General features: G+C 38.0%; 1 long non-coding RNA gene across 1 annotated transcript in view; it reads right to left on the bottom strand.

Moving 5' to 3' along the window:
* LOC126295165 (uncharacterized) overlaps positions 1-24,735 on the bottom strand; it is a 45,068-nt gene that overhangs the window by 5,600 nt on the left and 14,733 nt on the right. The window lies entirely within an intron of this gene.

Here is a 24,735-nt window from a genome sequence, read left to right as displayed (position 1 = left end):
AGTACATACAAAATAAAACACTTGTGTTTAGTACATATCATGTTTCTGTTAGCTATCTCCTTTGGATCATAGGTATATTTAAGTAAAACGGTAGGCATACACAGCCCAGTTTATAATGCATTCTTGATCCTGATTGTATGTAATATATTGTTTCACGTAAGACAGCCGTCAACCCAATAGTATCTACATTAATTCTCCTTGTTCTATAGACAAAACTTTCTACTGACTCGTTCAGTCTCTGCAATACATCAGCTTGGTGAGAATTGTGTGCTGTTCTGCTTCTCACTGCAGTGCATGAGAGCGTCCTTTGTTGCTCCAATGCAGATTTGCTCCTTTATACTTTGTGATACCAAACAAAAAGCACTAGATCCCCACCTGCCAGACAAAACTTAGTCATATGCAGTAATTGATTTTCCAAAATGTACCAAAATATCCCAAACAAGTTACCCCAAAGCTTTTATGAATCGTGGTGTTATGCAGCCAGAGCCAAAAATGTGTTTCTCTAGCTTTTTTATAATGTGGCTTCTATGGATAATGTATTTATCGTCTATATGACGCTGTTGCAATATTCCATTAGAGCACACATTTTAATATCGAGCAGTTGCACTTTGCACCAAGAATGCATTTATTTATTTATAATAATAATAATAATAAATAATGATAAAGTGAAGCATTGAACAATGGGGCACCTACAGGCACTATGTGACTGTTACAGATAGCATTACTGCCTGAGATAGGACGTCTCTGACATGGAACCTGCAGCACACTAACCTGCTACACATCACTATGATTACTTACTATTATATGGCTGTTTCAAAGTAATTGCAAATTAGTATCTATAACGCAATATAAACCACTCATAAAAACGACTTATCGTATAGATTCCTCACGTCAGTGGTATCATGTAAAAGGTCAAAGTTCTTAGTAATTCATGGAAAATCATCGTGTAAAAGAGAAGTGGCATGTGGCGTTTCCCAATGAAGTGTTACAAACTCTTTTATGTATCTAATTTATATAAATGATTTAGGAGACAATCTGAGCGTCAAACTTTGATTGTTCACAGATGAAGCTGTCATTTACCATCTACCAACGTCATTAGAATATTCAAATCGGTTGCACGATGATGTAGATAAGACATCTATATTGTTTGAAAAATGGCAGTAGACCTTAAATAAAGAGAAGTGTGAAGTCATCCACGTGAGTACTTTAAGGAATTCGTTAAATTTCAGTTTCATTGAAAATCACAAGAGACTAAAAGCTGTTAATTCAACTACATACCTAGGAAAGACAGCTTAAACGCAGCTCGTTTTGTGTTATCGAGGAACAGGGGAGGGAGTCTCATGAATATGTATGTGAGTCGGAGTGGTAATCATTAAAACAATGGCCGTTTTCTTTGCGAGAACGTCTTTTGACGAAATTTCAATCACCAACTATATCCTATAATACGATAGTATTTTGTTGACATCTACCTACATAGGAAAACGATCATTGTAATAAAATAAGAGAAATCAGAGCTAACAGAGAAATATCTAATTGTTTGTTTTTCCTAAATGCTGTTTGAAAGTGAAACGCTAGAGAACTAGAGTGAAAGTCGTTTGATGAACCCTCTGCCAGGTACTAAAATGTGAATTGCTGTGTAGCCTTGTAGATGAATATATGTGTATTAGATAGAAACAGACCCGTCATTTACTTACATTTCTCCATAGGCAGGTAGTGATCTAGGAGGAAAATGAGTACAAGGCGGTTATCAGCATCAACTTTCATTATTCACTTATTAACTACATCTTCCACATTTTTCCATTTCTCTATATTTCACATTTTTCCCACATTTTCCCTGCAAACTAGGAATTCCATAGAGTGTTTATTTCTTTTTTTTTTTACACAAGTTACATAGGACCAAATTGAGGAGCTAATACCTAAGGTCATGAGACATGTCAGTACGTGACATTACAACATGAAAGTAATAACAGATAAAAATAAAATATTTATGAAGCCGAAAAAAGTCAGTCCACAAGTTTAAGTAAATGCAGTCAACAATATGACAAGAATCAGCTTAATTTTTCAAGGAACCTTTCAATAGAATAGAACGAGTGACGCATGAGGAAACTCTTCAGTTTTGATTTGAAAGTGCATAGATTACTGCAGCGATTTTTGAATTCGAGCTGTAGCTTATTGAAAACGGATGTAGCAGTATACAGCACACCTTTCTGCACAAGAGTTCAGGAAGTCCGATTCAAATGCAGGCTTGATTTCTGCCGTGTATCAACTGAGTGAAAGCTGCTCACTCTTGGGAAAATGCTAATATTGTTAACAATAAATGGCAGTAAGGAATATACATGGTGTCCCACTCAAACCTCCCTGATTTCGAAGACCTAGGGAAAAAAACCACAATAGATACGACATTGAAAAATGCACCACATTGTAGAGGGTCTCAAAGAATTTACTTATTTATCATCAGTACACCTCTACATGTGAACTATTTGTATCACGAAGAGTATATTCAATTTCCTGCCAAGTTATTTGTAACATTTCCGCTGTTATTGTTGCAATCGAGTTAGTGATACGATGATGATGTAGGAATATCATCCACTCTGGTCGCATACACGCGGTACTGCACGAATCCCCACATGAAGAAATCATCCAGAGTAATGTCGAGTGAATGTGGTTGCCAGGCAATGGGTCCTACTCGTCTGATTCAACGATTGGGAAATTTCCTATCCAGGAACTTGCGAACAGCCATTGACCAATGCGGAGGAGCTCCATCTTGTTGAAAAATGATGTTGGGTTGTAAGTATTATATCTGAGGGTACACAAACTGCTCTAACATGTCCAGATACAGTGACCCCATCCTGTCGTCCATTAGCCCACACCACACACTTAGTTTAGGGTACCACGAACATGTTCAGTGACAATGTGCGCATTTTGAAAAAACCAAATCTGAACATTAGGCCTATTAGCACTTCCTGATAGATGAAGTGTTCCTCACCTGATCCTTCCAGAAAGCTGGCATTCATATCAATACACTGCAGCATACCCGCAGCAAATTGTTGTCAGCGTGGTTTGTCGTTCGGTGTCAGATGTTACAGAATTGTCACTTTGTAAGCACACATATGAAGACACTGGTGAAGTACATGATGCAGTGTTGATCGAGGTACATCAAGTTGCCTAGATTCTTGAGGAATTGACTTATGTGGGCTTCTGAGAATTGTTTGATGTCCTTCACCGTATCTTCTGAAACTCCATAACATGCTCCTCCAGAACATTTCAGAACACTTCCCGTTTGCCAGAAACTTCCTATACAATTCCTTAATTGTTTTCACATCAGATGGACTTGGTGCACAAGACGATAATTTCTTTGCACAGTAATCGGCGATTTTGTTTCTGCAAACCACACAACTGTGTACGCGCACTGCTGTGGAGTCGCCATTTTCACTTCATGCGAGCATGCTGTACTCTGGCGGCGATACTTGGAATATATGGGAATATAAATTCTTTGAGGAGCTCTACAATGTGGTGCATTTTTCATTGTAGTATCTACTATTGTTTTTCTCTCTTGAGTCCTTGAAGTCAGGGAGGTTTGAGTGGGACACTCTGTATATACTGAGAGGCCAATGCCAAAACAGACTCGTGAACAGGTTGACTAGAGGTTCGTGAACTTACACCACTTATTGCCCGAACCATATTTGATGATCGAATAACAAAAAGTGATGCTAATAACTCTAATGCAGTCGCTTAGGTCACTAGCTACCTGTGCACAAAAGTGCACACCACCAATATGTTTCTAGCCATTTTTAATTTTTTTATTTATCGGAACCTTTCGTACATTGTACGATGGCTTCAAACACAAACAGTACCATTTTTACAATATGGTTATCTAGGAAATAATTTTAATGTGACAAATAGTATTAAAATGATCTGAGTGTCTGAAGTGATAATGTGTGTAAATAATACTGACTATGAGCTAATAAAGTTAATGCTTGCAATACTTGTGCTGCTGCATCTGCTGACACTGATGATGTATGTCCATGCACTTCACTTTGTAGCAAAAGCTATTCACTGCAGACCAATGGCGTTTATGCATGGGAGTAGCCTTAAGTCACGCATAGTGCACTATGGTGTTTTGGTCACGATTGGTGCGAGTGGGTGGTTGTGAGCGACAAACATTGTAATGCTTACGTTGCTATACTTGGGACACATCACAAAAGAAATTTAATCGACGCGAAAGAGGCCTTTCAGTTGACAGATTTGAGGTTGTATTTAAAGATACTGCCATTGGTCCACTATACACGGTTCATCCAAAAAACGCAGTGTTTTTACTTACGTTTACAACTTCACAAAGTGCATGGACCAATATCAGTTGAAAATATACGTACAACAGATGTTTACATTTGTGAAACACATGGAGAGGCGGTTTATTACAAAATAATAACCAGTGGGATGAAGCGATGAGTGAAGCTAGACAAACAGCAAATGTAGGCCAAATTTGAGAACTGTTTCCAATAATGTTGACAATGTCTAGTCCTTCAGATCCTAATAGACTACAGATAAAACATCAGGGCAATCTAAGTGATGACATTCTAGCCAGACCGAGGAGAGACAATCTAGGTACGGATATCACTTTCTAAGGAGATACATATAATGAGGCTTAATAATGGCAGAGGATTTATACTTAGTGGTAGGTAACCAACGTTTACTCCAACTTGGAGTACAACAACCTGTGAGAAATCAATTATTCGAAGTTAGTTCTGAACTGACAAACGGATTCAGTTATAACTTAAAAGATTTGGATCACTACATTAAAGAAAATGAACCACAATTGACACAATTACAGCGGATTGTTTAACACAGGGTTATGAATTGTATTGAAAGAAATCAATGTGAAATTATTTTTTTTTTGGGTGCACCAAGCAGCACTGGTAAAACTTTTGATATTCATTTGGTCCTATCTACAGTAAAAATTAAAGAAGAAATCCTATTAGCATTGACATAATCCGGAATTACGGTGAAATTAATCTAAGGTAGTAAAACGGCACACTCCGCCCTGAAATTTGCACTAAATGAAGCTGAACGAGAGTTTCCAGTGAGTGACACAACGAGATCTTCAGCGCGTTGTATACTTTTAACGTGATGCAAAATGAATATATGGGACAAATGTGCAATGGCACATAGAAATGTCTTGAAGCACTCAAAGAGGGGAGTTTCACTGCTACTATCAGGTGTCTTTCGACAAACATTACTGGTAACTCCAATATCAACACCGCAGATTGGTAAAAATGGAACCCTCATAGGATTACTTTGTTGTCCTGTCGGCTGATAAACGTGCAGTTGAGCGCCCCACAAACAAAACCAACCTATCTGTCTGTCTGCCTCTCCGACACAAAAGTCGGAACGGCTAAGGGTAAAAAGTTGAAATTTATCTCACATCTTGAGTCCCTTAACTGTGGAAAAAATTTAAGCCACTAAGTTAATGAAGTCAAAAGCTATGGTCTCTTATGTGACAGATTTCGGTACTCGCAAAGTTACTCATCAAAACCTATGAGGCATTTCCCACTGACCTAGAATTATGAATTTTGTCGAGAAACAGCGTTTCATAATACAAGTATAGGGAAATTAGCATACAAAGAATGCTTTTATGGCAATTATTGTCACTCTGTCTTTCTTTACGTCTGTTAAGACCTGTTTTCCTCAGGGAATGGTAGAGGTATGAAGTTGAAATTTATATTCCGTACTAAAGTAGCCATATGAAGTGGAAACAGCATTTGAGAATTGTGGTATGGGAGACTAATGGTCGACTCTGGTTTATTGGGAGTCAATCAAAGTGTGGATCATCTGTAAAGTAGACTGCATGTAGGACGCTCGTGCGATCTATACTTGAGTACTGCTTAAGTTTGGGACCTGCAGCAGGTCAGATTAAACGAAGAGATGGAAGCAGTTCAGAGGTGAGCTGCCAGGCTGGTTGTTGGTGGGTTCAAAAATCCTAGTATTATGAAGATGCTTCAGGAACTCTAATGGAAATCCCTGGAGGGAAGGCGACGTTGTTTTCGAGGAACACTTCTGAGAACATTCAGAGAACCAGCATTTGAAGTTGACAGCAGATCGATTGTTCTACCACCAACGCACGTTTCATGCAGGGGCCACGCGGGTAAGACACGAGAAATTAAGGCCCATATGAAGTCATATAGACAATCGGCCTCCGTTCGCTCCATTTGCAAGTGTAACAGGAAACGAAGTGATTGGCTTTGGTACATGGTACCCTCCGCCACAGAACTTACGGTGGCCTGTCGAGTATGTACATAGATGTAGATGTAGATGGTCTACGACACTTGGCGGTGTAAAGAATTAAAGCTTCTTCGTCAATACAGTGAGATGCTACGGTCTTTTACGTGACAGTTTCTGATAGTCACAAAACCTATGGGACACTTCCCATTGACATAAAATTATGAATTTTGACAAGAAGCAAGGTTTCACACTACAAGTAAAGGAAAAACTTCAAAAATTGTTAATTTGCAATTATATCACACGAAGAATACTTCTATTGTGTGCCTACCTTCCTGTCCCTTGTTAAGACCCGTTTCCTTTGGGAAGAGTAGACGTATTAATTTGAAATTTATGTCGCGTGACAAGGTCTATAGTTCCTTGGCATTGTAAAAATGTAAGCTTCTACGTCAATGCAGTCATAAGATACGGCAATTTGTGTCACGTATTTTGATATCTTGCAAGACATCGATAACAGACAAAAATCGTCGAAATTCTCGGTTCTCGGGATGGATGAATAGTTAACTTTGAACAGAACCCTCGATGCGCGAGTCCTGTTCGAACGTACCCGGATTTTTTTTAAGGAAATGGACTGCTTACCAAACTTTAACCAGTGAAATGACGCCGGATGACATCTTCCAGAATGTAAAACACTATTTTGAGTATGCACTAAAAGCAAATCTTTCGAAAATTAGTAAGGCCAATTCCAGTATGGAAGCCTGTAGTCAGTCTGCAACGAGATTTACAGTCACCCTTCTTCAGATTTTGGCTACTGGTGGTTCGCACAGAATTTGACGGACCTCTTCAAAGAGCACTTCTCACTCCATTCGCCTCTTGGTACAATGTGTTTTAGTGGAATGACTCATTGAATGCATGAAGGTATTCTGGGGTAAAATTAAAACATTTATGTTAATTTTTAACCGTGGTTCAGCATAACAGTTGAAGGATTATGTTTTTCTTACATGCAATAAATCTTCGACCAGCTTTATGAGACGTGAACATTAATGTCTACATATGTTGTTGTTGTGGTCTTCAGTCCTGAGACTGGTTTGATGCAGCTCTCCATGCTACTCCATCCTGTGCAAGCTTCTTCATCTCCCAGTACCTACTGCAACCTAGATACTTCTGAATCTGCTTATTGTATTCGTCTCTTGGTCTCCCTCGACGATTTTTACCCTCCACTCTGCCCTCCAATACTAAATTGGTGATCCCTTGATGCCTTAGAATATGCCGTACCAACCGATCCCTTCTTCTAGGTAAGTTGTGCCACAAATTTCTCTTCTCTCCAATTCCATTCAATACTTCCCCATTAGTCATATGATCTACCCATCTAATCTTCAGCATTCTTCTGTAGCACCACATTTCGAAAGCTTCTATTCTCTTCTTGTCCAAACTATTTATCATCCATGTTTTACTTCCATACATGGCTACACTCCATACAAATACTTTCAGAAACGACTTCCTGACACTTAAATCTATACTCGATGTTAACAAATTTCTCTTCTTCAGAAATGCTTTCCATATCCTCTCTACTTCGACCATCATGAGTTATTTTGCTCCCCAAATAGCAAAACTCCTTTACTACTTTAAGTGTCTCATTTCCTAATCTAATTCCCCCAGAATCACCCGACTTAATTCGACGTTCTTCTGAGTTTAAACACTTCCACTGGCAGCCAGATTCCCAGTACATGATCATTATTGAGTACGTATGGTATGCCTTGCAACGTCTCGTACTCTTACGGATTTATGTGCGCCGTGCAGGATTCATGGTGTCAGTTCCTTCCAGCACTTCTTCAGACATTAGTCAAGTATTTGCCACGCCGTGTTGCGGCACTTCTGCGTGCTCGCGAGGGCTCTACACGACAGTAGGTAAGTGTACCAGTTTCTTTGCCTCTTCAATGTATGTTGTGTACAAAGAGTAGACCTAACCAGCAGCGAACTGCAGTTACACTGTTGAGGCACCGCTAATGGAGCCATAACGTGAACTCTTATCACTAGACGGCAGCACTTCTGATGACTTGTAACACAGAAAAAAGTCCAGCCTCCACTAGTGTTCACAGACATGAATTGTAAAAAACGGTATGACAATAAAAGACTTTCAGTCAGCAACAACGTCTTACAGAACCACATTATCTGATTTATTCATAACTGGTGTAGAGGGCATCACAACTGATACAAAGTTAATTACAATATTTATTTTTAAATGAGGCACAGGTAATTAAAATTATTTCATTTTATCCAGCACAGCTATGCAAGAAAGTTAACAGTAATATACAATACAGTACCATAGTACAGATTTCGTAGAACAAATATTCAGTTACGTGCCATCTCCACGTAAGACAGTTGACAAATAAAATTACAAATAGTCATTAAAATTCCATAAGACATACTGAAAATTAAACGGAAGAGGCCAGAAGTGGCCCCATTGTTCTTCGTATACAGAGGTAAATCACTGAAAAACTCAAAGAGCCACCTATAACTCATTAAGATCTGCTTCTTTGTTATAAGTTCTGCGTCTCCCTTACAACACATACACATATATATTTCAGTTTCCTCTAAAAAGGCAAGTACTATCCTTTATTACCGAAATGCGAAATAGACAGGTCATTTTCAATGGTTTTAAGCTGATGTGGGCTCTCTTTTAAATGAAATCCTAGCGCATTTTTTGGGCTGGTGGGTGATGTGCAACTTGTGATATAATCAGATTTGTAGTTGTTGGCTTATGACATATCACAATGTTAACAGTATGTTCAGTTCTGGTCATTTGTAAGTCCAATAAATTAACTCAATCCTCTATTTCGATTTCATGAGTAAACTCCACATTTCTATGTAAATAACTAAGTACCTCCATTAGGTCCTGAACATCATATTCATCACATGACAGAATCATGAGAATGTCATCAACAGATCTGCATTACACTAAGATCTATTCACATACTGTCGCAAAAGTATCAAACAATTTGCTCTCTAGAAAATTTATAAAAATTTTTGAAAAGATTCCACAGAGACTTGAGCTCAATGCAAGGCCATCTTGTTGGTGATAAATTTTCTTATTAAAAATAAAATAATTAAAAGATAAGGATATTTTAATTATCTCCAATAGCACAGCAGCATACATGTGATCTATTTTTCCAAACAGCATGAAATTGGTACAAATAACTTCTAATGTTTCATCCATTGGCACATTTCTACAAACATTATTATTATTGAATGACAAAAGATGCGCATTTTCAGGTAAGTCTTCGTTTTGTAAAATAGCTACCACTTCAAATCTATTTTTTACATTAAACATTGAAACATAAAAAATTCTTTAATTGCTGCAATCTCGACCCCAAGAGTTCAGCTTGCTGTTTCGAAAGTTTTAGATTCCGAACCAAATCGTTCAATTTCTTTTGATTAAAGAGCTGAGGCGAAGTATCATGATGTTGAGGGCAGTACTCTTCTGTATGTTCAATACTTCCTTATTCACTCGACTTGATATCTGGTTCGGTGGCTTTCAAGTTAGAGACAGGAACAAGCAACCTCTCATCATGGGGCACAGGCAAATGCACTGAAGACACATTTGGATATTTTATTTTATGTCTAGTTTTACTTGAATGTCCCGAAACATTTGTAAGACAGGAATAACTGTCTGAATAATGGTCATTATGCTTACACCACACCATCAGAACAGCGAATGGCAAGGCTAGGCGTTTTCCTTTCAAGCACTCGCTTTAGGTTGTAGTACAGTTTATGCAGGCAATATGGTAATTGGTTTTCTTTGGGCTTTTGGATTGAATTTTCCACACACATAACAAAAGTTGTCCAGGTGGTTTAGACAGCAACGAGATTTATTAGTTGCCGTTTTTCTTAGTGTAAGTTTTAAATACAAAAATTTTGCACTGTCTTCACAGGAAACACACACTTCAGATCTGTCTCATACCACTGGATTACCACACCAGCAATGTACTAACTCTGCAATTCAAAAACCAACAATTAAACATCAAAACAATAGAGCATTAAAAACCGAAATACTGAATACGAAAAATGAAAAACCTTTAAAACGCAAAACTGGTATGTGCTAGAACAATTTGAAAGGTATATTCGGATTCTACACGCCAAAATACATTCTAGTTGATGTATCATACTGTAAGAGGTCCATGATTAAAGAATTTGTTGCTAGCGCACTCGAGCTGACGTAATTTCGATGGATTGCTCACGTGCCGCCTGCGATATGTAAGCTGTAAGACAATCTGAGACCAAAGAGCAGTGTTGACTGCAGTAGGAACTGTGTGGCAGTAGGAGTAAGTGGTAGCTAGCAGTCATGTGTGTGGAGTTGGCTGGGCCGGTCGTAATGGAGCGATGGCGGAGCCTGAGCGTTATAATATAAGGTAAAAGCAGCCTTGCGCATATGTAGTATTGTTATATCAAGTCCCATGTAAATGTTTTAAAAATTTCTTAATAATAATCTTTCTCGTAAAAAGTAATTTTTGACAACCATTCATTTCAATTTACAGAATTTACTAATTTCTCCAATCCTTGGTCATCCCAATCAGTTGTTTCTTTTTATACATGACAAATCTATCGGGCAGCATTGCACAGAGCTGCGCCAGAAAAATTTCTTATAGGAGCAGATATATACGCGTTATCCAGCGACCTAATTGAGGTAAGATTTTTCAATTTATTCAGAATGAATTTTCAGGGCCAAAATTTACCAGTTTAAATTCACAGTCAGTTATTGAAAGGTTATAAGTGAGCAACAATTTTATCTGGACGTTTGTCACATTGTATTATTGGTAGGTTACGCTAAATGTCAATGCTATACATATTTTCACAGTTGGGTAGTTACGCTAAATGAGAATATTATTTATATTCTTGTTTGCTGTTGGGAGGTTATGGAATAAATCTGTTGGAAGCTTACATTAAATGTGAATGATATAAATAATTACTGTTTTTACTGTTGGGGGGTTATGGAATATATTTTGTGAAGAGGTTACACTAAACGTGAATATTATTCACATCAATATATTTTGTGGGGTGTTTACAACATCCCATATGCAAAATGGCTGTTGACTAGTGTGATCATAACACGATAGATTCATTTACTCCAGTGTAAGATATTCTGTTTGAGAAAACTAAGAGTGTCATAAGGAAGTTTTACATGAGATTTGAAAAACTGCTCAATTTATGCAGAATCTCTTCAGTTAACGATAAGGTCTTAATTTTTTAGAGTAAGGGTGTCTAATTACATTTCTCCACAACTTCAGAGTGTTGTGTATCTCTTACGATTAATATGACTTGTAACACGTTTTTAAAGTGAATAATAATTTTTCCTAGTTACATACAGATTCATAACCCTGTACAGACAGTAAGTTTTCTCTTGTGAAATTTTGATAGGTATGACAGTAATTGTAAAAATAAAAAGAAAACTCGTGGGTAGATGTAAAAGGTAATGAATGAGTGAGTAGTTCACCTAAGCGACTAACAATTTTATTGCATTGTGTATGGAATCAAATGTTGTGTGACTTTTCTCGATGACAACTACCGTCTATGTTCCTTACTATCATTACATGAGTTCCACATCTTTGTTTTCAATTCTGAGAGTACTGTCACAGCTATTAAAAATCACAACCACAGTTTTTCAGAACAATCAGTTGAGATTAGGAATCTATATGGGATTAGGAAATTTATTCTATACATTTTAGTCAATTTTAAAAACCTGTTATATCAAATATTTTATTTAAACAATCATTTTCTGTTTTTTAGTGTTGTGCTTGTGAAATTTTTTAGTCCATTTCAAACATTTACATGACATTACAACAGATACACTTGTTGAACTTGACGTTTATTTCATGTGAGTTAATCAATATATTGCCCCCCTATACAAGGGGTAACAACTAATTAGCAAATACTTGTCTTCATTTCTTGTTTTTTTTTTTTTGATTCTGTATTAGTTGTAAAAGAGTATGTGAATCATCTGCTCCAACAAAATTTGCAACAACTCATTGAATTCTTCACAGTGGCTTATAGTTTTTATATTAAAGTCTCAAACTTCATTATCATTATACACATATTGTTACAAAGAAAGTAGCTTCCTAGGAAGCTAAGTTTGAGTTAATTTTATCAATATGGGCACATGAGATCCTCAAATGGCATTTGTGGGGAAAAAATTAACTAATTATTTTGTATAAAGAAGACTTATGTTAAAGTGGTATGTTCCACATCATTATTAAATGTTGTATTCATGATCTATGGAACAAAGATTAATGTATGTGTATATGCATGTACGTTCTCAAATATCTCTTCCAAGACAGAATAAAAGTTAAAGCAGTGTGCAGATAGCAAAATATTCAGTTTGGGATTCCACTGATATAAGTTATTTTCAGTTTCTTTGCAAGTTGAGACATTCATTTTGACATTATACCTGCTTTCTCTGCAAAAGTAATATTTTCTTCATTTTTTTCAGAAGAAGGAAACATTGTGAAGGCTCTTGATTTTGTGCAAGCGTCTCTCTCATTTCAGCATGGTAATGTGTATATTCATACATTAATAAAATTAGCAGTCAGTAGTTTCCTTCCTTCAGTTTCTCAGTACTGTACAATTGTGGCCACCTAAGATAAGGCATACTGAGCAAGCACATTCTTTTGCACAGGTATTCCTCATATTGGTATGTAATAAAAATGTTCATTTAATGACAAATTAATATTTTCAGTACACAAATTATACAATTAACAATTATTAATCCAGTCAGATGTGTCACTTCACACCATAGCTAATAAGGAAATTCTACTGTGCTGACTCCTTTTCTGATCCAACAAAGTTACATTACAGTAGGGCAACAACTATCCTTTACCATAGTTCATCGAAAGAAACCATTACTGTGCAAATAGCATTTACTGTGTCTGTCATAGAATTTTTTTATGTAATATACTGAAAAATGTACACATCATGGTTCAATAGAAGCTTGCATTTCAACACCGCTGTAATCTCTAATAAATTATTCACGTAAGTTCTGCATTTAAACACCTCTCAAAATGCAATAAAAATTAAACTTTTATATAAAAGTGCTTCTCTCGAAAAAAAATTACATCTACACTCCTGGAAATTGAAATAAGAACACCGTGAATTCATTGTCCCAGGAAGGGGAAACTTTATTGACACATTCCTGGGGTCAGATCACACTGACAGAACCACAGGCACATAGACACAGGCAACAGAGCATGCACAATGTCGGCACTAGTACAGTGTATATCCACCTTTCGCAGCAATGCAGGCTGCTATTCTCCCATGGAGACGATCATAGAGATGCTGGATGTAGTCCTGTGGAATGGCTTGCCATGCCATTTCCACCTGGCGCCTCAGTTGGACCAGCGTTCGTGCTGGACGTGCAGACCGCGTGAGACGACGCTTCATCCAGTCCCAAACATGCTCAATGGGGGACAGATCCGGAGATCTTGCTGGCCAGGGTAGTTGACTTACACCTTCGAGAGCACGTTGGGTGCACGGGATACATGCTGACGTGCATTGTCCTGTTGGAACAGCAAGTTCCCTTGCCAGTCTAGGAATGGTAGAACGATGGGTTCGATGACGGTTTGGATGTACCGTGCACTATTCAGTGTCTCCTCGACGATCACCAGAGGTGTACGGCCAGTGTAGGAGATCGCTCCCCACACCATGATATTCGGGTGTTGGCCCTGTGTGCCTCGGTCGTATGCGGTCCTGATTGTGGCGCTCACCTCCACAGCGCCAAACACGCATACCACCATCTTTGGCACCAAGGCAGAAGAGACTCTCATCGCTGAAGACGACATGTCTCCATTCGTCCCTCCATTCACACCTGTCGCGACACCACTGGAGGCGGGCTGCACGGTGTTGGGGCGTGAGCGGAAGACGGCCTAACGGTGTGCGGGACTGTAGCCCAACTTCATGGAGACGGTTGCGAATGGTCCTCGCCGATACCCCAGGAGCAACAGTGTCCCTAATTTGCTGGGAAGTGGCGGTGCGGTCCCCTGCGGCACTGCGTAGGATCCTACGGTCTTGGGGTGCATCCGTGCGTCGCTGTGGTCCGGTCCCAGGTCGACGGGCACGTGCACCTTCCGCCGACCACTGGCGACAACATCGATGTACTGTGGAGACCTCACGCCCCAAGTGTTGAGCAATTCGGCGGTACGTCCACCCGGCCTCCCGCATGCCCACTATACGCCCTCGCGCAAAGTCCGTCAACTGCACATACGGTTCACGTCCACGCTGTCGCGGCACGCTACCAGTGTTAAAGACTGCGATGGAGCTCCGTATGCCACGGCAAACTGGGTGACACTGACGGCGGCGGTGCACAAATGCTGCGCAGCTAGCGCCATTCGACGGCCAACACCGCGGTTTCTGGTGTGTCCGCTGTGCCATGCGTGTGATCATTGCTTGTACAGCCCTCTCGCAGTGTCCGGAGCAAGTATGGTGGGTCTGACACACCGGTGTCAATGTGTTCTTTTTTCCATTTCCAGGAGTGTATATCTACATGGATACTCTGCAAATCACATTGAAGTGCCTGGAAGAGGCTTCATCGAACCACCTTCACAATTCTCTTTATTCCAATCTCGTACAGCGTAGAAAGAATGAACACTTATATCTTTCCATACGAGCTCTGATTTCCCTTATTTTATCGTGGTGATCGTCTCTCCCTATGTAGGTCAGGGTCAACAAAATATTTTCGCATTTGGAGGAGAAAGTTGGTGATTGGAATTTTGTGAGAAGATCCTGTCGCAACGAAAAACGCCTTTCTTTTAAAGATTTCCAGCCCAAATCCTGTATCATTTCTGTAGCACTCTCTCGCATATTTCGCTATAATACAAAACCTGCTGCCTTTCTTTGAACTTTTTCGATGTACTCTGTCAGTCCTATCTGGTAAGGATCCCACACTGCCCAGCAGTATTCTAAGTCTCCTTAGTAGGTCTGTTACATTTTCTAAGTGTCCTGCCAATAAAACACAGTCTTTGGGTAGCCTTCCCCACAACATTTTCGATGTGTTCCTCTCAATTTACATTGTTTGCAATTGTAATACCTAAGTATTTAGTTGAATTTATGGCTTTTAGATTAGACTGATTTACATATAACCAAAGTTTAACGAGATCCTTTTAGCACTCATGTGGATGACCTCACACTTTTCATTATTTAGGGTCACCTTCCACTATTCGCAGCATTCCGATATTTCTTCTAAATCTAAATCAAATTTAAGGTTACAAATGTGACAGTGGGGCCTTTTGCCTTTACCAAAGTAAAATGTGAAATACAAGTGTTGCAAAATACCATAACACACAACGAAACTCTCCCATAGTCCTGATACTTGACCGTTGACCCTACAACACATGAGCAGTGAACAACTCATAAAAACAAGAATGTAAGAATACATGTATCTGACAAAAGCATTGACTAAATGGCTTCACAGACTCCTTTGACTCACATCAGTCAGACTGTCTTTTCTGTATATTATTCAATATGTCTTTGCACAAATTTTGTGTGTACCATAAAACATAGATAATTCATGTACTGTCAATAAGATTTTGCCAATAACATAATAGGCTACATACATTCAGCTTAGTTAAAATCACTTTTTAGTAGTGTGTACAGAACACACAATGTAGAACCCTTCCCTCTGAACATGTTTGAGACATTTTGTTGATAACCTCCAACAAAATCTTCCTTACAGTTTACCACTCACTTAGCAGCTTGATGTCAAGAACACTAGGAAAGTAATATTCACCATACTCATATGTATCCAGAATGAGATTTTCACTCTGCAGCGGAGTGTGCGCTGATATGAAACTTCCTGGCAGATTAAAACTGTGTGCCCGACCGAGACTCGAACCCGGGTTCGAGTCTCGGTCGGGCACACAGTTTTAATCTGCCAGGAAGTTTCTCATATGTATCACTTACTTTATTTCCCCTTTGTCAGTAGAATATAAATCATGTGAAATAGCATGTAAACACAATATGTGTGTATAAAGTTGTAGGAAGTGAAATATGTGTCCATTAGTCTCCTTTTACTCATTACAGCTGAACCACAAAATTATCCACAGGATTTACATAAAGTATAAAACATAAATCACAACAATATTCTCATGACACTATAGTACGTTGTAGCGAAGTAATTCTCAGACATTAATTGTTTAAATGAAGTAGCTTCTCTTAACCCTGAATTAATATCGATATTTTTGAATTTCACAACTACTATCGTGGAATCATTAGTGACCCTAAAAATTATTAGTATCTCCATTTACTGTGGTTCAATTTTTACGGTAATTGTTTTATACACATTCATTTCAACTTGCTTACAACTGTTTTAATCCAAATATGAGGTATAAGATAACCAGAAACTCTGCAAAACATGTTTATTTTAATGTCTACATTTTTTTCAATTCTCTTTGCAGAGGTAAATTAAAAGTAACAACTTTTTCATTTTAGTTGTAACTCTTCTTCTTTGCATCTTTTGCTTAGTTGATTAAGGTCCAAATTAATCTCTGAAAGGGGAAATGTAATTTTTAATGCATAGTAAAGAAATTAACAGCCATTACTTTATGCTTAACAAAAATTTCAATTTCTAAAATATTGTTGTTCGTAATAAAGTTGCTCTATGCTCCATTGTACACATAATGTCTCCTGCTGAGAATGGTTTTTGCAGACGTATTTGTTGCATTTGAATAAGTGACTGATGCGTTTTTGTTATGATTTCTTGAGCAAACGTTACATCCTTGGCTCTTTTAGGCTCACATGAGGTTGGTGGTTGGAACTGCTCTTCCAAACGAAATGGTCAATTAACTAATGTTTTCGAATTTGTTGATACAGTTGGTATGGTAACATGTTGTTCCATGTACTTTTCAGTTACAGTTGTTGACAGTTCTTTCATAAATCGACAACATATATTTGTGTTATGATTAGAGTACTGCATATTATGTAACTGTTAACAATAGCAACATCCATTACAGCCCACCATATGGTTAGCAGGCACCTTTTACATCTTCTCTCATATTTATAGAGAACACATTTCTGATCAAGAGCATCAGTGCACCCCTTTGTAGAACTGTAAAATAGAATAATATCAGGTTTACCACTCAGCTGATCAATGTGCTTGTCATGATGCATTGATGATAGCATGACTACTGATTTACTTTTCTTGGGGACTTTGGGCGAGAATTCTGCTGGAATTTCACATTCCTGTTTACGGAGTGTACCAACGTATGTCAGGGCAATCTTCTGTAATTCATTATCCAGTTCTACACAGGTGAACCAGTTATATTCACTTACATTTCTGTTTGTCCTTGCAATAGGTTCAACCAGCTTTACAGCAGTTTGTGTTGGGATGCTTATTTTTGATGGATTTGACGTTGTCGCCTTCCCAGAATAAATAAAAGCGTTTATCAGAGAGTGGCATTTTGTACAACACAAACACATAATTTTTAACCAATTTTTGGCTTTTTTTTGTAGATGCGCTCTAAAAGAACAGCGTCCACAAAAACCTACAAGCATTTCATCAACTGCTGCACATTGTGAGCAGCTATAATTTGCTATGGAGTAGGATATAAAGTTGTCAAACTATTCAGAAATAGCTGCAAACTTGTCACCTGATTGTTTTCTCTGTTCCCTTGTTGCTCAGTTATCAAATATGATAACAGACAGAAGAAGAGGAAACTGTGCCTTGGACATTGTTAGTCTGAATGTTGGTCTTACAGTTAGCTCCGTAGCAAAAGCGAGTCTGCATTCTCATGATAGATCTACAAGGACCTGCAAGATAAATCAATCAAAAAAAGTTCGCATTTCTTCTAGAGACACATGATCAACATAAGTCGCAGTCACGCCATAATTTGCACTCACTTCAGAAATTTGTGCGTTTGTGTGATCTGTTATAGTGTTCAGCATATCATCTGTAATAAGCAGAAACCATGTTTCAAATGACGTTGAAGGCATACATTACCTAGCAGGTCCAATCAATCCTGGTAATTGAACAATAATATTAGATTTTCTCGTTCTAGAATTACTGGGCGAGTTTCAAGACCATTTGAACCTGTTTTTCCCATAGTAGTAACTACCAGAATCATTTTGAGAGATTTTGTCTTCAGAGACATCCAAATCAGAAATTGATGTGTGTGTATTGTGAACACTGTGTTCAATTTCACAATCACTTATATCGGAATCATGGTCCTGGCTTCGTTCTTCTTCTGAAGATTCATTTCCTATGTTATCCAAGTAGTCCATAACCCCTTCGGCCATCATAACATGTCCGTCGATGCGAATAGATTCACTACTCGTTGTTAGGCCACACACGCAACTCAGAAAACACAATGGAATATTCAGAAGTAATGTGCACGTAAGTGCTATCCTGAGGTCTTCAGTGAGCGAAAAATCCAATTACTCTCTAATAAACTATGTCAAGACCTGCACTAATATGTTTCCTTGAAGAGAATTGACTTCTAAGAGAATACATACAGTCTCTGGCGCAAGAGTAGCGTCATTCCAGAGATAAATAAGATAATGTTAATGTTCGGGTCAAAAATGACACCACAGTAGTAACTGGGGATCAACAACCTAAAGAAACATATTTTGCAGTATCAATAGGAATTCATATCTGTGGTTTTCTCTTAAGATTGCTAGTACATCTAACGCATTTCAAGCATAAAATTCTGTGCACATACTTAAGCATTCATTTCAAAAAACCCAGCCCAGTTTAGTTTTAATCAGTGTTCATACATAGGTTGCCTAGAGTATTCAGTCCACTCCTTCAACAAACTATTCTAGTGCCAAGTAAAATGTGTCTCACGTGTATAACACCTGTGACAATTTGTAATATATAGTTGTGTAACAGGCAAACTAAACTCACAGACCACAAATAGGATGAAATTAATACAGAAAGCAAATAGTTAGAGCACATAGAGGAGATTCTTTGCAAATTACTCAAGCAAATGACACAGGGCTGTGTCTCTATAGGTCGCCACACTCTTAATCTGCAAAGACAACAAATTTCCCCAAACGAATATTGACATTGTTGTAAAATAAAATTATGTGTTATGCTTTATGTGTTCAGAAAATACAATGTAAAACATTTCTGACTTTCCCACTCCACATCGCATGACAGTTCACTTTACCCTTCTGTGTCCATAAGTTTTTAGTTGTACTACATTTGTTATGCTAAATATCTTTCTTGTTCTAAAATAAACCAATCTCTAAGCGTTTGGATGAGGGTATGATATCACTTCAAATGGGCTAATGCATATATCAAATTTTTTTTGTTCTTTTATTAACTGCTCTAGATGTTTCATTAGTCTTCACAGGAACCAGGTCCCCAGTCCTGAATTGTGTAACTTTTACATTACTGTCCTGTCTCTGGTTCCTTACATTTTTATGTTGTTCCCTGGTCTTCCTAACAATCTCTTCCCTTTCTGGTGCAGTTAAACTTCTACATTCAGGGTACTCTATGATTTCATTGAAAATATTGTCAAGTTTTGGTCATACTAATCTCAGAAGGAGAAAATGCAGTAGCGGAATGCTGTAAATTATTTAAAATGTCTTTAGAATCCCTCACACATTCTATCCACCCAGAATGATTTTACTACATCATCTTCTAAACACTCTACCTATCTCTCTCACATACCTTTCTAATGGATCACTAGCTGGATCATATATAGAAACTAAAAATTAAAATATGTTTCATGTTTTCATCCCTGAAAAAGTTTTTTCCTTATTGTGGAAATGAATTGTGTCCCAATATGGCTTTGAGTCTCTTAATATTCTGAAAATAGTCTTTACATATTTTACAGATAATATTCTCGCTTGTAGCTTTTCATAAGAGCTAAAGTTTGGTGAATTTTGAGAATAGATCAATCATCACAAAAACATAGCTATAACCACCTTGAAATTTTGGCAATTGCTCATAGATATACACCACTACTAATTCCAATTGCCTTTCTGGTAGAGCATTTTGCACATAGCCTCTTTATGTTTGATTAATAACTTTTGTTCTCTGACATCTGTTGCAAGGTGCTAAAAGGTTTCTAACCCTTCTTGTTATATTACAGAAAATACATATTTTCTTGAATTTTCTGTATACATTTCAGTGCTTCACAATAACCATAGCTTTCATGTGCACACCAAATAAGAGCATCAACAATTTTTTCTGGCCAACATACCTTCCATGTGTCACTGCCTGGGCTATTTCTTCAAAACGAGTCCCATCAAAAACTTTAAAATATAATCCCACTTTTTATTTCCCCTTATGTCAGTATATCTTTCTCAAGTTTCCAATTTGAATCATGATTTTGTTTTCCCCTGATGTCATTACAAATCTTGGTTACCTCCTTCTCATCTTTAATTACCCTCATAAACATAATTTTGAAATTTTTATCACATTCTTCTCCATTTTTCTTATTCTCACCCCTCAGTGGTAGTATAGACAATACATCAGCAATAACATTTTCTTTACCTGTTATAGATCTAATGGCATAATTAAACTGTTGCAGAAAAAGTGCCAACCATATGATCCTGTTGTGAACACTTTACAGTCCTGTAAATAGCTCAGTGCTTTATGAGCTAAATATACAATGATTTCATGCCCTGTCAGGTAATTTGTGAATTTGAAAAATGTTGACTGAATAGCCAATGGTTTCTTTTCCGTAACCGTGTAATTTTTGTCATGTTCCTGTAAAGTTCTACTTGCAAAAGATATCGAACAGTGCTCCACTTACTCATCATTTACATGAAACAAATAAGCCAAGTTCCACTGTCAATGCTGTCACACATAATAGAAAATAGTAGAGAACCACCAGGGTCCGAGTAAGAGTTTACTGTCACAAGCTTGTTCCTTTATCTCCTCAAAGACTTGCTGACAATTTTCATCCCAAATCCAAATACTGTTTTTCGTAAGAGAATTATTCAGTTATGGTGCATTAAGGACTTGAGACTTTACATATTTTCTATAGGAATTAAGCAACGCAAAATATCACCTTAACTCTTTTTCTTTCTAGGTTTATGAAATTTTGCTGTGGCCAAGATTTTATTTTGATTGGGGTAAATTGCCTCTCTGTTATGCAGTGTCCCACAAATATCAATTAGTCACTGCAAATTTACACTTTTCTGATTTTAAGGTCATCCCCCTTTTTCTTAATTTCCCCAACACATCCCTTAACATATTCAAATGTTCCTTCCATACTTTACTAATTACAAGTATGTTGCCTACATATACAGTTAGTTTATTTAACAATTTCTTCCCCAGCATGTAATCCAAAGTCATAATGAATTCAGCCACAAAAATATTTAATCCAAAAGATACTACACAATATGGGAAACATCGTTCACCATATAAAAATCCTGTGTATTTCCTAGAATCAGGTTCAAGAGAAATTTGATGAGAACTAGAAGTAAGGTCAAGACTTTACAAATGGGATATATTTTCAAATTTGTTTAGAAGCTCATCTACATTCTCTGGGTAGTTCTTTTCTCTCTTCAAGTGTTTGTTTAACTGTCTGGAATCAAGTACAATTCTCACTCCCAAATCTCTTTCTCCACAATAACCAATGAATTATTGTATTCAGTACAACACTTTCTACGATCCCCCAGATCTTCATTTTCTGTAGTTCCCTCTAAACATAGTAAGGTTTTACGAAAATATAATTCATGAAGTTTCAACTTTAATACTTTCGTCCATGATTCCTTAAGTTATTGTTTGCCACACCTAGGTGGCATTGTGACTGTAACCTGAAACGATGTGGAGCCAGTTTAGGTCAGGAATATTCAGAACTGGATAACACGGTACTAATAAATTCTGCGAGTCATATGCATTGCTTGCACACGGAATTACTGTTGCAGTGTAATTATAGAGCCAAATAAGTGCTGCATATTCTCTGGCGAGAAAGAGTTGTGTTAAACAGTCTTCGCTCCATCAATTTACTGAAACTGATGTTCCACAGAGATAGAATTTCTGGTCTGCGACTAAGTGGAAGACCTCGCAGTCAGATGACAGTTTTGCAAAGTTGAAATATATTTCTACATTGTTGAGTGGATACTACAGTTAGAGCAATTCCGTGAAAATTTGACCTTGGACTACATAAAATGAGTTTATTGCAACGAAGACAGTTGATCTTCCGCAATACTTTCTTCCTTGTGTCATTTGAAATAGGTGACGTCGACAAAGTCATCTAGAGGGAATGACCATGACGGATAATGTTGTTGTTGTTGTTGTTGTTGTGGTCTTCAGTCCTGAGACTGGTGTGATGCAGCTCTCCATGCTTCTCTATCCTGTGTAAGCTTCTTCATCTCCCAGTACCTACTGAAATCTACATCTTTCTGAATCTGCTTAGTGTATTCATCTCTTGGTCTCCCTCTACGATTTTTACCCTCCACGCTGCCCTCCAATACTAAATTGGTGATCGCTTGATGCCTCAGAACATGTCCTACCAAACGATCCCTTCTTCTGGTCAAGTTGTGCCACAAACCTCACTCCTCCCCAGACCTATTCAATACCTCATTAGTTATATGATCTATCCATCTAATCTTCAGCATTCTTCTGTAGCGCCACATTTCGAAAGCTTCTATTCTCTTCTTGTCCAAACTATTTATCGTCCATGTTCCACTTCCATACATGGCTACACTCCATACAAATACTTTCAGAAATGACTTCCTGACACTTAAATCTATACTCCATGTTAACAAATTTCTCTTCTTCAGAAACGCTTTCCTTGCCATTGCCAGTCTACGTTTTATATCCTCTCTACTTCGACCATAATCAGTTATTTTGCTCTTCAAACAGCAAAACTCCTTTACTTCATTTGGTGTCTTATTTCCTAATCTAATTCCCTATATACGTATAATAGAAAATCTTAATATCCTCTTGCTTTGAAAGTGGTGTTTACCGCCAGTTTTATCATTTTACTGGCGTCGTTGCTAAGCGCAAGTAAATGAAGTAATGCAACGCAGTTTCTGTTATGAAGTAACATCAGTTAATTTACTTTTAATGTAATCTGCGAATAATTGGAGATATGCGATATCAAATTGAAAAGAATTCCCTAGACATGGAAGGAACTTAATAGCTACTTGTTACGATCCGGACCTTCAACATCGCAGCGCGTCAGCAATCGTTGGTTAATATATTGCCGGCCGCAGTGGCAGAGCGGTTCTAAGCGCTACAGTCTGGAACCGCGCGACTGCTGCGGTCGCAGGGTCGAATCCTGCCTCGGCCATGGATGTGTGTGATGTCTTTAGGTTAGTTAGGTTTAAGTAGTTGTATGTTCTAGGGGACTGATGACCACAGCAGTTAAGTCCCATAGTGCTCAGAGCCATTTGAACCAATTTTTTATTTGAGCCATTTCGTTAATATATTACAAAACAGTTACTTCATGTCGAGGTTAACGGCTTAAAACTGGATGTTTTAGAAGAAATGCATATCTTTAAGCATGTGCAACATGTTAAAGACAATATCCTCAATGACCAACTCCTACTAAGATATAGAAAATTTTTTGAAGGTTTCGCGGCTTTACTTTGTTCTTCATGCTTGTAAGCCTGATGATCTCGAAGTTGGTCAAGCTGTTCATCTTCTTTCTTTTTATCCTCATTTTCCTTTTACGATGAAGGTGATTTTAGCCCGTTGAACACCTCACGTTTTATCCCTATATCTTTATTACCACAACGTCTTTAGATTATGCCCCCTCAGCTCCTCCCCCCTACTGGCTTTAGGTATAGTTATTAACAGTTCCTCCTGTTGTCATAGGTAGCTTCATATATAAGTTTCTTTACTAAGCAACCGTGTGCGGTTATTTTTAGGTTTCATCTCCTATTTAGCTCGTCTCTTGTTCTATCCATTTCATTTTTTGATATACGATGATCCACGGTTGGGAGTATATGGGCTATTTAGCCCCGACCCAGGTATAAACTTTCTCGTATTCGTAAGCGCATGCGCTTTCAAGTAACTTCCCTTGTCTTGCGCATATGCGTACATAGCGAGTCAGGCTTATAAGTGAGCGACGGTTTGTAGCTGCCGTTTATGCCGGGTCATGGCCCATCGAACATAGGCCGCTGTGAGGTGGGACGTACACCATTAAGTTAAGTAGTGGTTTTGACTTTGTACATATGTACTGTTTGTGTTTTCCTTTTTTTTCGTTTATAAATGTATAGCTATGGTGTTGTTTTAATCATTGACGAAGGTCTTCTTAGGCACTTGTGGGTTTTCTTGTTGTTCCGAAGAAGGTGTAGTTATCTACGCCGAAACCTGGGTTAACACTTAACAAACGGTTCAAATGGTTCTGAGCACTATGAGACTTAACATCCGAGGTCATCAGTCCCCTAGACTCAGGACTATTTAAACCTAACTAACCTAAGGACATTACACACGTCCATGCTCAAGGCAGGATTCGAACTAGCGACCGTAGCGGTCGCGCGGCTCCAGACTGAAGAGCCTAGAACCACTCGGCCACACCGGTCAGCTAAAACGTAACACTAGTTGCTTTTTTCGCAATGAAGGCGGGTTTT

The sequence above is a fragment of the Schistocerca gregaria genome, chromosome 11 (genome assembly GCF_023897955.1).
Source record: "Schistocerca gregaria isolate iqSchGreg1 chromosome 11, iqSchGreg1.2, whole genome shotgun sequence".
Lineage (NCBI taxonomy): Eukaryota > Metazoa > Arthropoda > Insecta > Orthoptera > Acrididae > Schistocerca > Schistocerca gregaria.
This window is presented reverse-complemented; position numbering and strand designations above follow the sequence as displayed.